This window comes from Vicugna pacos, unplaced genomic scaffold (genome assembly GCF_048564905.1).
Source record: "Vicugna pacos unplaced genomic scaffold, VicPac4 scaffold_110, whole genome shotgun sequence".
Lineage (NCBI taxonomy): Eukaryota > Metazoa > Chordata > Mammalia > Artiodactyla > Camelidae > Vicugna > Vicugna pacos.
Genome location: NW_027328790.1, coordinates 1,114,378 through 1,129,939, shown reverse-complemented (window position 1 = coordinate 1,129,939; position 15,562 = coordinate 1,114,378). Strand labels below are relative to the sequence as shown.

The 15,562-nt window shown below is 44.7% G+C and overlaps 1 protein-coding gene across 1 annotated transcript in view; it reads left to right on the top strand.

The window, feature by feature from the left end:
- Nucleotides 1-12,786: 12,786 nt before the first annotated feature.
- The window catches only part of LOC140694902 (uncharacterized), a 1,054,641-nt gene continuing 1,051,865 nt past the window's right edge, over nucleotides 12,787-15,562 (top strand). The window contains exons 1-2 of the mRNA XM_072957918.1: nucleotides 12,787-13,055; nucleotides 14,430-14,599. The gene's annotated coding sequence lies outside the window, so the exon portion shown is untranslated. The remainder of the gene's footprint in view (nucleotides 13,056-14,429; nucleotides 14,600-15,562) is intronic.

Genomic DNA, 15,562 nt, shown 5'->3' with positions numbered 1-15,562 from the left:
GTATTGTTTAGTGCTGAGTTTTTACTGAAGAGTTTATTGTGAGCAGTGTTTGTATAGACCATCATTTCTTTCTGCATTTACTTCTTGATGGATGCATGGGTTATTTACAACTTGTGCTATTATAAATAAAATAGCAGTGAATATTTGGTTATAAGTCTTTGTATGGACATATGCTTTTCCTTTCTAAAGCACCAGATGAGGAATGTCTGGATTATATGGTACATAGGTGTTTACCTTTTTAAAAGAATCTGTTAAAGACTTTTCCAAAATGGTTGTACTATTGTAAATTCCTCGTGGTGTGTATCAGTTCTGGTTGCTCTACTTCCTTGCCAGCACCTTGTAAGGTCAGTCTTTCTAACTGTATTCATTCTAGTATGTATGTGAACTAGTATCTCACTGTGGTTTTTAAAAGTATTTCTCTAATCATTAATGACACCTTTAATCAGCATCTTTTCATATGCTTATTATCCATCTGGATATCTTTACTGAAGTGTGTTTTCTGGCCTCATTCATTCAGGTGTTTGAATTATTATTGAATTTTGAGACCTCTTTATTCTGGATCAGATACAAAGAGAGACCATTATCAGATATATGATCTGCAAATAGCTTCTGTCTATGGCTTGTCTTTTCATTTGCTTAGCAGTGTTTAGAAGAGCATTGAAGAGTCTTCATGTTCATAAAGTTCACTCTATCAGTTTCTTTTTAAAATAGATGATACTTTTGGTGTCATAGCAAAGAAAAATTTGCCAAACCCAAGGCCATAAAGCTTAAGCCTATGCTTGTTCTCCTAGCTGTTTTATAGTTTTAGATTTCCTATTAAGATCTATGATCCATTTTGAGGTAAATTTTGTATATTTTGTGAGGTGTGAATCAAAGTTCATTTTTTTTTTTTGCGTATCACTATCTAATTGTTCCAGCACTACATGCTGAAAAGATCCTTTCTCCACAGCATCCTTTTTGAGAATCAATTGTCTGTATAAGTCTTGGTTTAGTTCTGAACATTCTATTGTGTTCCATTATTCTATTTTCCTGTTTTACACCAACACCATAATTTCTGATTACTGTAGCTTTATAAAAAAAAAGTTTGAAAATCAGATAGTGCAAGTCTTCCAACATTGTTTTTCTTGTTCAAAGTTGTTTTGGATTTTTGGGATCCTTTGAATTTTTATATGAATTATAGAATAAGTTTTTAAATTCCTTACATCCTGTTCTGCCAAAATTCCACCCATGTCTTTGGCCGTCTCCAGAGCCACATTTTCTGAAGAAGTCTCTCTAGATCCCAGGTGAAAGGAATTTCTCTTTCGTCTGTGCTCAAATCACATTTGATATTATTTGATTCCATTTAATCATATTTGCCTGTATGTACTTGTCTGATCTTTCCAGCCATTTAGTAAATCTCAAAAGATTAGGAATCTTGACTTGGTTCCCTCTGTGTGCTGAGAAACTAGTTCTATGCTTTGCAGGAGTGAGCCCTGCAGTAAGAGGTATCTGCAGCACACATCTAGCTCATTGCTTGAATATTGTCAAGGAATTCTGCAGATTTAGAATTGTTTATTGATTGTTGTCTCCAAGACGGCTCAGTCTTTTTTATTTCTATTGCTACTGCTGCAGTTTCAAAGAACAATGGGCTAGTTATTTTGCAAATATCAAATCATACTCTAATTGTGTTGTCACGCAAATTATGTGCTGCTGTGTCTTAACAACCTGCTTAGTGTTCACAGGCTCCTTCACTCATGGAAAATTTGGGAGAATGTCATATCCTTAGAGATAGCAATGCTGTCTTTGGCGACCTGAGCAGCAGTATCTGAATTCACTCCTGCTATTTTTCCAGTGTCCCCTCTAGACCTCCTCCAGCCCTCCATGGGGGGCCCTGCAGTTCTGCCCTAGAAAAGCCTGTTGCTTCTCAGGAAGACTTCCCTATGAAACATAATCATGTCCTTCTTGTGGGGACATTCAGTCCAGAGACCTGAAAGCAGGGGAAAATGTTCAGCCTGCTTTTGGTAGAACCTAAATTCTTCCATACTTGTTAGAAGCAATTTCAATGAGGAAACTGTTTTGGCATCTAACAAATCAGCATAAATGACTGATGAGGAAGATCAGCTTCCCCATCCCACTCAGTCGTCATGTTGATGTGACACAAACATTGGCAAACATTTTCCCCTGTGAGCAACGTAAAGTTCAAGACGTTATGAATGGCTTTTTATTTTTATTTCTTAGTCTTTCCACATTCACTGTGTCTCGTGAGATTATATGAATCCTGCTTATTTTCAGCCCAGCACTAAACTTTTTAAAAGGATCACGTGTTTAAAAGGCTAGTGGACAATTTTTTAGAAGACAGAAATCCTTAGATTTTGGTCCCAGAGTTGAATCTTGGTTAGTGGTGAATGAAAATTCCCGTTAAAATTTTAAATTCAGTGATATAAAGTCTTAAAAATAGTTAAATATTAGTCAATTTCATTAAACACTATAAGAGTTATTTACCTTTAAGCCTGTTTCTGGGGCAATTTTGCAATGATTCCCTCCCTTTATCGATTCCCTCTTTATCAGAATCCTTGAGAGGCCCCTGTCATCATTGTCAGTATCATCATCATCATCATGGAACTGATTCTTCTGGAAGATTCTAGGAAAATATAGAGATGGACGGGATTATGTGTAGGTCAGTGTGTGCATGTACAATAAGAACAGCTGTCAGGCATTAGATGCAAGATACCCATTTCATTTAGGGGAGAATGTGGTCATGAAATCCTGATGTGGTGAATGAAGGAAGCGGTGGGAACAGGATAGTCAATGCAAAGGAGGAGGAAGTGAGTGAGTTGGAGAGCATAGATCCTTGGTTAGTTGATCAGCACATTGGTAAGAATGAGGGGAGTGTGATGGCAGAATCATGTCCCTCCCCGGCCACAGGGTAGCCACCTGTGACATGTTACTGTACATGGCAAAAGGGATGACAGATATTTTAGGATTAAAAATCTTAGAGGATTTCTGTCTCCTAAATTGTCTATTAGTTAGCCTTTAAACCCATGATACATTATTATAGATTAGTGCAGGGGCACAAATAAAAAGGATTCATATAATTTCACCAGACAAACTGAATGTAGAAAGGATAAGGAAGAAAAACAAAAAGTCACTTATAAGTGCCTTGAACCATAAATTGCTCATGAGGAAATGTTACACAAGGTGAATGTCACAGCCACATACATACTGCCTGAGTGGGATGGGACAAGGGGATCCTGAGATGAGACAATAGGGTGAGTAGTCTGGATTGTCCAGGTGGGCTGAATGTAATCACAGGGGTCCTTAAAATGGAGGATATTTCCCAGCTGAGTTTAAAATCAGAGGGAGGTGTAGCGATGGAGCAATGTTCAGAAAGGCTGCTGACCATGAAAATGGAGGAAGTTGAGGGGCACAAGCTAAGGAAGGTGGGTGACCTCTGTAAACTGGAAAAAAAAAAAAGGAAACATTCTCTTCTAGACCCTCTAGAAGGAAGGAACCCTGCTGGTATCTTGAATTTATCCCAATGAGAACTGTGTTGGATCTCTGATATCCACAGCCATAAGCTGATAAGTCTGTGCTGGTTTAAGCTATTAAGCTTAATGGAATTTGTTACAGTGGTAATAGGAAAATAACATAGTGAGCGGTAGTGTAAGGGATTAAAGGTCTAGGATGGGGTGTGGAGAGAATTCTGACATTTACACCTAAAAAACAACCAGGTGAAGTGGGAAGGTGTTTTAAGGAAGTCCTACCTGGCAGGGCTGTCAAGCAGACTGGAGTGAGCGAATCCTTGGAGTTAGAGGAATCAGTTAAACCTCTACAAGGAAAATAAGAAATAAAATGTAGCAGGGCTTCAGTGTTAGTAGATGTAGGAATGGAAATGGGCAGAGAGATATAAACATTATTTTGAAATTAGCTACAGGTTTGATGACTGCATGTTTGGGAGAGTTAGCCGATGTGTGGACTGAATGCATCCCCTCAAAATCCATATGTCGAAACCTCATCTCCCAGGTTGACGATATAAGGATGCGGGGCCTTTGGGAGGTGATTAGTAGGATAAAATGAGGTCATGAGAGTATTGCCCTCATGAATGGTATTAGTGTTCTTATACAGGGCCCCAAAGTGCTTGCTTCTCTCTCCTCTCTGGGCCATGAAGATAGTGGGAAGACAGCCATCTTCGAGCTGGCAATCCTCTCCCAGATACATTGACCTTGAAAGCCTCAGCCTCCAAACCATAAGGAATATGCTGGTTGTTTAAGCCACCCGACACACGGTAATTTGTTACAGAATCCCAGACTGACGAAGACAGTGGAGAATGCCACTGCGTTTGGCACTGATTGCCTGGAGAATGCTGAAACCCAGGGAAGTGGGCAGCACAGACGTTTACTCATTTAATCCTGCCAACACTGTAGGGGATAGAGTCTACATTTTCCTCGCTATTTAAAAGGTAAGGAAAAAGAGGCACAAATAATAACAATGACAATGACAACAACAACAACAACAGCAACAATAATTTGTCCAAGATTCACACAGAACTCCCTGGAGGGAGAGTGAGAATTAATACTTATGCAGGCTGGCCCCAGAGCCCCTGCTCATAACTACTAAGTCAGATCACCTTGCTTATTTAGATCAGTTTTTTTTCAACTGTGATATGAGTGTACTGTGTCCAGTAACTTATAATTTCAAAATACCTCACTGTAAGGGAAACATTAGTTGCAGGCATTACAACCCACAGAAAGCTAGACATACAAAAATAACTTGTTAGGGCAAGATAACCAATAATGTTTTTAAATATTATACCTGCTGACCCTTTGCAATAAAGTGTTTATTTATAATTCTGTCTGGCTACAGAATAACATCATAATCCTGCATGTGGCTGGTGGCTCCCGTGTTGGACAGCACGGGTCTAGAGAATTTAAATGACTTGCCCAGCCTTGCCCAGGAAGCTCGTGGTGGGATCAGAGCTATAGTCTGGGACTGTTCCTTCCTATCCAAGTCCCTCATGGAAGTTTAGAAGCTTCTCCTTTGGTGCCCAGCTGTCTATCCGTACTTATGACATCTTGTCAGGTGCCCCGGCCTGCTCCTGAACATCAGCCAGAACCCACTTCTGCTCTTTTTTGGCCAGGTAATACCTTCTAGCAACTTCCATTGCCTTCTTGGCATCAGTTTTTACATGGAAGGGTAGTGGCTAGAGAAGGAAATGTGTCCACATGACAGGTTTTTCATAAATATAGTAGGAGTGGTCAAGAGAAGAAAACCTCAGGAATACGAGTGGAAGCAGGTCATTTAATATACCAAATGCGTACTTTCAATGTATGTTTGTGTTTCCGAGTCCACGCTTGTTCTACTCGTGCATTATAGGCCAACACATCAGGAGACAAGGATTTGGGGCAAGAAATAGCGGCTTTAATTTGTAAAGCCAGCGGAGAAGATGGTAGACCAATGTCCTGGAGAACCATCATCCCAAGTCAGAATTCAGGCTCTTCTTATATTAAAAAGGGGAAGCGGGAATGCTTGGTTGTTGCAAACTTGGTGTATGAATTCTTTGTTGTTAGAATCCTTTGTTCTTGCAGCTCTTCACCTGGGTCAGATCCGTGTAAACCTCCAACAAGCAAATGTTATTTTCTATTCTGTATCTTGTTATCTTTATACGAATGGAAAAGTGATAATATCCTTCAAAGTCAGAGCCTTGAGAATAGGGTCTCCTGTATATTTCAGGATCTAGGCAACATTGTTTCACAAAAGGTGCAGAAACAGCAAGACTAAGCCTAGGAAACAGGGCACAGGTTTAAAGTCAAAGGAACAGATCTAATATGGAGTCAGATTTGTTCTTTCCTATTTCAGTAGTGCCATGGAGAAGGCACTGTGGGCAGCTTTCTGTAGGGTCCTGGAGGCTTTCTCTCTCAGCCTCTGTGCGCCTCTATTGAAAACCCGTCATCGCTATCTGGCCTGCTGGAAAACCAGTCCGCCTGTTTTGCCCTGAAGTTGTGTTCTGTTTATAACTCATCTCTACTCCTTGGAAAACAACTCAATAAAAACTCAGTTGGTTTCCCACCAGCCCTGAGCAGGGGTGAGGGATAGCATGTTATTATTTTATTAAAAAAATATATAAAAGAGTTTTAAAACAGCACTGGGCACATAGGAGAGAGACAATCAATGCTTCCTGGCTTAAATCGAAAATGATGACTCAGTGAGTCTATGGCTGCTGTATTTGCTGAGCTAGTTACTCCTTTGCTCCATTACACATTTATTTTAACTGAAAAAGAAATATATGCATATGGTTAAAAAAATTCAAACAGAGCAAAAAATACTCAAGTGAAAGAAGTTTTCCCTCATCCTCTGTTCTTACATGCCTCCCTGGAGATGCCAATGTTTACAATCCTTTGTGTGCTTTTCCAGATATGCTATGCAAGTTCCCACCAATGTATGTAAATTCCTTTAAAGTTTTACTTATTTTTAACTTTAAGGGATTTAAATCCTCAAGTGGCTTCTGCCACAGTAATAGAAAAGAAGAAATCTGACTCCATATTAGATCTGTTCCTTTGACTTTAACCCTGTGCTCTGTCTCCTAGGCTTCTTCTTGCTTGTAAAACAATGTTGCCTAGAGCCTAAAATATACAGGAGAGCCTATTCTGAAGGCTCTGACCTTTAAGGGTATTTAACACTTTTCCAATCATATAAAGATAACACGTTGCAGAATAGAAAATAACGTTTGTTTTGTTGGAGGTTTACAGGGATCTGACCCAGGGAGATAGCTGCAAGAACAAAGGATTCTAACAAGAAGGAATTCCTACACCAAGAAGTTTGCAAAAACCAAGCACATAGGAAAGCAGCCTGAATTCTGACTTGGGGAGATGGTTTTCCAGGACATTAGTTTGCCATCTAGGTCTACAGAAACTTGCTATTCCATGCCCCAACACTTGGTCTCCCAACTTACTGGCCTGTCCTGCACTGAGGAGAATGAATTTGGACTCAATAACACTTCTACCTACCTAGCAAGTTGGACACTGGGACTGAGGGCAGCTCTCCCACACACAGGGGCCTACGGTGAGCCCTTGATTATTCCCCGAGGTTGGGGTGTGGTTTACCCAGGAGGGATGGGGACTCTACACCAACACTCAGGCAGTCTGCTCCTTCTGGGGCTCTGACATTTTACCTCCCGCTCCCTGCCAGCCCAACATTTGGGACAGTGGAGCTAAGGCAGAGATCGTGCCTGCCTGTTTCCCAGCGTGTAAAAGGGGAATATGTACTCTTCCCAAGGTAGTTCTGAGAAACAACACCTGCGGGTGCTTGGTTCCCTGAGCAACAGTAAACCTAGCTCCTTGTGGGGGCAACGGGTATGATACCCGTAGGGTTTCTGCAGAGACCTTAGCTGGAGGGCTGGGCCAGGGACGTAAAATATGAGCTGTGGGCAATGACGGGTAAGAGAAGGGTGTATAGGCAGGACTGCTGCCTCCTTCGGGGTGCCACAAGAGGTAAAACGCTTTCTCCCCATCTCTGTTGCTCCCCTCCCAATTCCAGATAACTGCCTTCCCTCTGCTCCTCCTGTCCATGTGTCTCCCTCCACTTTTCCCCGCCTCCCCTCCTCCTCCCCTATTCTCCCTCCCTCGATTCCCCTTCTCTCTCAGGACCCAGAGCGGATCGCTGGCCCTCCTGCGCATGCGCAGTTGCTGCCAGCTGGACCGCGGGTTGGAAGCTCCAGCTCCGAGCCGGGGATCGGCCCCAATGGCTTCTCAGCTCTGTCGCCCTGTAGTCCTTTGGCTACTGCCTGGGGCCGGGGCCTCTGGCTGTGGAAGTGCAAGGTGAGGGGATATCGGGAAAGGGGTGAGGCGGCTGCGGGAGGGCGGTCGGCGTGTCACAGCCCCCCAGGGCGCCAGTCAGCGTGTGTTCAGCTGGATTGCTCGGGCCAGACCCCTCTGCCCGCGCCACCTGCCCCGGCGCACCGGCCACAGCTGCCCAGGGCCAGGTGTGCCCCTGCCGCCTCTTGACCCAGCCGGGCTCCCCTCAGTCCGCGGCTGGCATCCGCTTCCCCTCTCCCGCCGGCGAGTCCTCCCCTCCCGGTCTTCCTCTCCTTGGCCGCCGACCCGTCCCCACCACTGGGCGGGCTGTGTCCCGGGCGGGCGGGGTCTGCACACCCGGACGGGGCGGGCGGCTTGGGCTGGGGCTGGGGCTGGCCTCCGAGCGGGGCTGCAGCCCGCGTCCCCCACCCCGCTCTCCCTGCCCCGCGACCCCGGGGCTGCCTTCCTCTCCCTTTCCCGATCCCTGAGGTCCAGATTAGCGGCGTGGGCGCTGCTCCCCAGGCTGAGAGCCCGCGGCTGTAACTCCCAGCTTCTCCTGGTGGAGTCGGGAAAAGGGAGCGGCAGTGCTGAGGGAGCTTCTGTCTCCTTGATCAGGATTTCTGCCCCAGATAAGTACCTTGAACACTTTCAGGTGTTATGATGGCGGTGCTTGTTGATGTCACATGTTTTTATACTGAGAGGGATTACAGTGGTGAAAGCAGGGCTTGGTTCAGTTAAAAATGAGCTGAAGGCATGAGGCTGTCTCATCCTCCATCATTCACTCTCCCAGGGTGAAACGTGAGACCGTCGATCTTAAAAAGATACTTATAGTCCCTAACTAGTCCAGCCCAGCTACTGTGTGTTAACAGGAACAGCACAACCTGAGGCGTTGGAGACCCAGGGACATTGCACTCCTAAAGAGCTCCTGGCAAAATCTGGTTTGTTTTGTTTTTTTTTGTTTGTTTGTTTTACTTAAATTGTGGGACAGACTAGTAGTATAGAGGGAAAAATAATTGGCAAGAAGGATTTTTTCATATAACAGCTTTATTGTGATATTGTTCACACACCATGAAGTCCACCCACTTGAATGTTACAATTCAGCAGCTTTTAGCATATTCACATTTGTGCAACCATTATTATTCCAGAACGTTTTCATCACATCAGAAAGACCAGTTGAAATGCATGACCTATCCACCCCTTCCCAGTGGTGATTCTAAAGAAGTTTCTTGGCTGTTCCTGACCATAAATTAACTTGTTACATTCCATGAAATATCTGGGAGGAATTCTAATCAGAATTGCAATGAATCTGTCTATCAAAGCAGGAAGAATTAATGTCTTTATGGCATAAACTTCTTCTACACATGAATATATCTGGGACCCTATCTTTTCATCTGTCCAGAGCCAGGCCTATGGGAAATCTTGGGTTTGTGAATGATGAGATTCAATACATCATTAGATGCAACTGTAGCCTTTCACTGAAGAGAAAAGTAACCTCGTAGAAGCCAAGTGATTCTCTGATGGTTAGAATGAGTGACCGCCAGTGCTGGAGTATTCGAGTGGACTTGGTGCTTGCAGAGTTCTCCACCACCTACAGCTAAGGGGATTACCGTGTTCTTTTACTTTTTTTTTTTAAGGCGTTGCTTTTATTTTTACTTATTATATAAAATTATTTTTTATTGAAGTGTTGTAAATTTACCATGTTAGCTTCAGATGTACAGCAGAGATTCAGTTATAAGCTTATGCATATGTATATAAATGTTTTTCAGATTGTTTTTAGTACAACTCATTACAAGAAATTGAAAATAGTACCCTGTGCTATATAGTAGGTCCTTGTCATTTAGTTTATATTTATTAATGTGTATCTGTTAATCCTCCCTCTCCTGCCTGCTAACAACAGTTTGCTTTCTATGTCCATGAGTCTATTTCTAGCAGCACCGTTTTTGCTAGCAATATATGCTGGTTGGCTCTTTTCTGTTTCAGTAGTTCCATCTTATGTGTGGGCGTTTTTCTTCTGGTGGGCCTGTGTGTGGTTTGCACACGTGATAATAGAGATCTGTATTTGGGAGAACTCCAGGCCTCGTATGGAGTTCCCTCGTATGGAGCGCCCACTGAACTGATGCTTGAACTTGGAAAAAAACAGTAAATGTTGGAATTTCCACTATGGTTGAGACTTCCAGGTTTCTATAACCTCTTTAGCCCACCTAAATTTTGGCTGCACCCAATACTGGATAATTTGGTGGAACTTCATGGTATGGTGGTGTAGAGACAGGGCCTTGTATGCTTCTTCTCTTTCCTTTTTCTAACAATCATTTTCCTGGGCCTTCCAGGTACTCCCCCAGAAGGGCCCAGGGCTGGCTTGGTGTTGCACTGAGGCAATATTTGTTAATAAGTCCCTTTCCTCATCTCTTCTGAGCCTCCATTTCCTTCTCTGCACAATGAGGGCTTAGACTAGATAAGTGCTTTTCAGTTTCTTTTAAAGCCATGTTTCCTTTGAGAAACAGAAAATTCAAATCTCTCCTCCCATCACAACCCTTTAGATTTTGACACGTCCTCCAAGGAGTCACATAGCTCTTTGTGGTAAATTGACGTGATTGTGATTCCACGTGGCACAGAAAAGACTCTTCAGAGATTTATTGCAGGGAGAGGGCAGGAAAGGGGCAGTATGTCACACTTTCTTGTGTGAGCACTGGAGCAAAGGCTTGGGTTTAAATACAGTGTCTGATGTGGCATCTCTCTAATCTTGCACAATGTGATAAACCTCTATCCCTAGTTTCTTAATGTGTCAAGTTGGGGTGGTAATGTTTTAAGGCTTTTGTGAAACATTATACACATAAGCCATTTGTGTCTCGGTAGATACAAGACCTGCTAGAGAGTCGGAATTTCTTTAAAAATACATATATATTGTCCACATCACTCTGTCTGTGTGTATTTTGAAGTTCCTGGAGGGTGAGGGTTGAGTGTAATGTCCATCGTGGGACAGGTGGCCCATGGGTCTGTGTGCCTCAGATTGCCCGCTCCTCCCCAGTCCTCTTCCTCTCAGTCCAGGATGAAGTTCCCTAGTAGATTTACACACAGGTCTTGTGGAAATGGCTCTTCATTTTATTGTTTCACCAAGGAGGGTTGCCATCATGATCTCTGTGGTCAGGTTTTGGTGACCTGAAGGCTATGCAATTGGGGATTTCTATTTTATAAAAAGAAAAAAAATTACAAATACAAAATTAGACCTAGGTTGGTGGCAGGGGCTTTTGAAAGTGGGGACCATTAGCTTTTTTAGCTTCAGGTGCAGTGGCCTCTGGCCACGAGGACACATCCTCATGCTCTGAATTTGGAGGGACCAGTGGGTTCAGTGGGAATATTTACTGAGTGCATCTCATGGGCTGCGCATTCTCTTATTTGTACTGTGTGTTCCTTATTTGAGACGGTGAGCTGATTTAAACTCAATAGCCTCTTTAAAATAATAGACTTTTTATTTTTAGATGTAATGTAGATTCCCATGTAGTTGTAAGAGATAATATGGAGAGGGCCTATGGACTCTTTGCCCAATTTTCTTTAATAGTTCCATCTTGCAAAGTTGGGGTACTATTCATTCGTGACTCACTAACCCTTTTAGGTTTGTGTTATTGCCCTCATTTCTATTTATGAATAAACTGGTGTTGAGAGAAGCACACAGGTCTGCCCAGGTCACCCACGTGGTTAGTGAAGATTTGGGTGGAACGTGGGCTTGGCATTTCCAAGCAGTACCATTATGATGGTCTGTGGCAGGGAGCAGCATTCACTTTGCTTGTTTATTCATTCATTCAACAAACATTTATTGAATAAACTCTGTGGGTCAGATGCTTTCATAGGGTTATCTGATTCTTCAGCAGTATGGAGAATCAGGTAATGTTTTCTTTTTCTTTTTTTTTTTTAATATGAGAAAAATATCTCTGAGAGGTTATAATCTCCCCAAGGGAAAAATAGCTCATAAATGAGGGATAGTACATTTGTACAGTTCCTTCTTCTTATGCAGGTGGTACCCTAGGCATTTTACATTTGCAAACTTCCATAATCCAGATATATTCTTGTAAGGCAAGAAGTATTTTTTTTAATTGAAGTATAGTCAAGTTTACAATGTTGTGTCAATTGCAAGGTGGTTTTTTTTGAATTTTGAATGGAGAAAATATTTTTTGAGGGGGTTAATTAAGTTTATTTATTTGTTTCATTTTTCTAAAATGAGGTACTGAGGATTGAGCCTAGGTCCTTGAACATGCTAAGCACGTGCTCTACCACTGAACTGTACCCTCCTCCCCAAAGCAAGTTTTCTTACCCATTATTCTGCACCTTAGGAGTTCAAATAAATTGGCGTTGAAATCCAGATATTTTGATCCTACTATGGTTCTTTGCATTATATCCTGCTGAGGGGTGGGGAAGCAGTTCCTTTATTCATTCATTTATTCAGCAGTTTTGAGCACCGACTTTGCATCAGGGCCTGCCTAGGTGCTTGGAAACAGAAAACAAGAAATGATCCTTTTCTGCAGGGGATGGAAGCCTAGACCAAAAGCTGGGTAATGTGATCTGAGCTTCAGTAGCCATGTGCAGACGCTGAGGACAAACTTATCCCCGATTTGCTTGGACTTCCCTTGCCTTCTGGCTGGTGCACACCAGGTCGCCGCATCCCAGTGAGGCCCGCAGCCCACAGCACAGTATGTACATCGATTTACCCTCCCTTCTCGGCAGCGCCTGCAGCATGAACGCCCCTGACTACATGCAGTGCGCTGAGGACCACCAGACTCTCCCGATTGTGGTCCAACCCGTGGGGATCATCTTAGAGAATTTCTTTTGCATCTATAATGGAATCTCCTTGGTGAGCCAGATCAGACCGTGCGGCTCCCAGTGGGCACTCTGTATCTACTATAGGTATCTCTATGCGCCCGAGAATGGATGGAGTGACTTCCAGACCCACCGCAATGTCATGGGCCTTGTCACCATTACTGACTGCCTCTTGGCCAAGACCTTCTAGAAGCTCCACGCACAGAGGAGCTGTATGGCACCACGCTCTACGACTCTCAGCTCTTTGTCTTTGTGCTGTATGGGGAGGTGGCCGAGCAGCCGCACACCGACGTGGCCTTCAATCTACGAGGACTGCAGGGTGGTGGAGAAGAGGATCGACGACTTCACTGAGTCACTCTTCATCTTGCCCAAGTCCAAGTGGCTGGATGGGGACCCCGAAAATTCTGGGGAGAAGACCCCCCTCCTCTACATCCTATTTGAGAAGGAGGACTTCGTGGGACTGGACACAGACAGCAGGCAAGTCAACCTGAAGGCCGGGCCACCCTGGCTGTGTGACAGATTGCTTCCCTACATCCAGAATGGGATCATCAAGGAGGAGGGCTTTCTTGTAGCCAAGGCGGGAAGGAGGTGTAGCCCGCCGGTTTTCAGACGTTTAAAACTAAATCCGCCTTTGTTTCAGAGAGATCCTTTTAGGGTTAGTGTGGACACTTACTCCCCTCTTTCAGCCAGGACACTTGGGGGGACCCCTGGAGTTGCTGTCCAATAGAGTAGCCACAGCTACTGTTGTTAGTAGTGCTGGGGAGGAGGCCGGTCTGAGCTGAGATGTGCTGTAGGTCAAATGCACATCAGACGCTGAAACTTGTCTAGTAAAAAGAATATAAACTATCTTGTTACTTTCTATATTGATTACACGTCAAAATGATAGTATTTTACATACAGTAGAATAAGTAAGGTCTGTTCTTAAAATCAGTTACTTGGTTTTTTTTTTGTTGTTACATTTTAAACGTGGCAACTGAGAAACATTATTTACATGACTCTCATTTCATTCCTGTTGGACAGCCTGTCCTGGGACAGTTTCATCCCTTTGCTTATAAATGAGACTCTGAATCCCGAGACGCAGAACGAGGTGCTGGTTGAGCTCAGGGTGGAGCCGATGTCTCCTGCCTCCCAGGCCCAGCACCAGCACGGCTCAGGCCCTCTCCCCTGCCTGACAGCCACCATGCCAAGTTAGGGCATCAGAAACACTGCCAGGGGCTTCCGAATTAGCTCCTTAAGCAGGGAAAGGCATGTCACGGTGTATGGGACACAGCAGGGAAAAATTCGTCCTCACTTTGTCCCTGTGATTAGGTCAAAGACCCCACTCTGCCTTGGAAGTGCAGATGATCTCTTCTGGGCTGCCTAACCCCTCACCCTCTACTATGTTTCCCTGTGTATCTTTCAAGCTGTCCCTCGGGCAGAAGAGGGTGAGACGTCTTTGCCGAGAGGTGGTCCCCCTTTACTGGGGAGAGTGAGGTGAGCTGTGTCCCCCCGGCCTACGGCCTCGGGCCTTGAGTCTGGAGAGCGCTCATGGCGGTCCCACAGGTGACGGTCGGAGGACATGGCACGTGCTGCCGGGCCCGCTGTGCAGGAGGGGCTCTGTGATTCTCTGTGATTCTAAGGTCAGATTCTCCTTTCTTGTTGTTGGTAAGATGGAGGAGAAGATGCCAGAGAATTGATAAAAAGAAAATCCACACCAGTCCTGTGAATGACAGACACAGGGGATCCGTGTCCCACCTGCGTGTGGTGCCTGGCAGGCTCTGGAATAATTTTCACTTCCTCCCCGGACATTCCTCTATGGCTTAAGGAAGGGGAGAGGCATGTCGTGGCCATGATCTGTACTTGTCCTCACAGGGCCCTGTGATCTACATGCCCACACTACACTTCTGCTCCTTGGAGATGAGGTGTCAGGTTTAGGAAACTGGGCACTGCTGAGGGCATAGCTGCCAGAACCGTGCTACACCAAGGCTGGCTCCGTTCACCTCACCTGTCACCTCCTGTTGAGTCCTAAGGCGTCATTCAAGGTAGGTGCATCGGTGCAATGAAAGCAGGGACCTCCTTCACCCCCTGGACAGACTGGTGGGTGATCAGTGGAAGCCTGGAGCCCTGCCCCAGCCCCACGCCAGTGCCTCCTATTTTGTCATAGGAGGCACTGGTGACATTTTTGCTCAGCAACTGCTTGGCTCTGATTCTGCAGAGCCAACAGAGAATGCCAGCTTGTTTTTGCCTTTTGAAGTCTGCCCTTGGGATTTGGCGGAGTAGCTGGATGTGTGCTTAGCCCATAGTGGTTGACACTGTCACCATTGTTTACCCAGAACCTCGTGTACCAGGCATGGCTGCCGGCATCAAAATACAGCAGCACATTAAACCTCCCTCCTGGTGGGTCTGTCTGTTCTGGTACCATAAGGGCTCAGCCAGCATCTGAACGTCAGTGAGATAACGTGGCCAGTGAGCTCGGGTCAAGCACGTTCTCCTCCAGTGACTTTTACTCCATTGTTGCTTTTACTATTACACAGTCATTAATTTTTTAAACAATGCTTTGGTTCAGGAGCAGAACCTAATTCTCCCCTGTTCCTCTTGGTGGGAGTGAGTAAAGTTGTCCAGCTTGAAATGCGACCACATTTTCTAGCTCAAAAGCTGTCTACACGCATCTAGGTGAAGTTTTGGTTTGGGGCGCTGACCACGTTGGGGTCCCCCGGCAGCATCGCTCCCCTCAGGCCCCTGCCTTCCCTGGATCAGGAGGTGAGGGTGGGTCTCACCGTCCCCGCGTCCCTGTCCTCATCACACTCACGTAATTTCTTGTAAATGCTGTCAAAGTCATTTTTGTTCTCGTGTGTTTCTAATTTTGGCTGTTCCTCTATTCCTTTTTCTATTTTCCTTTATCCCTTATACCACCCCGTGAGCATGTTGTTCGGTCTGAAAATGTGGGCTGTGCACACCCTGCATTGGAATAGCCAGATCGCCCTCTGTGCCGTCTCCATTGCTAT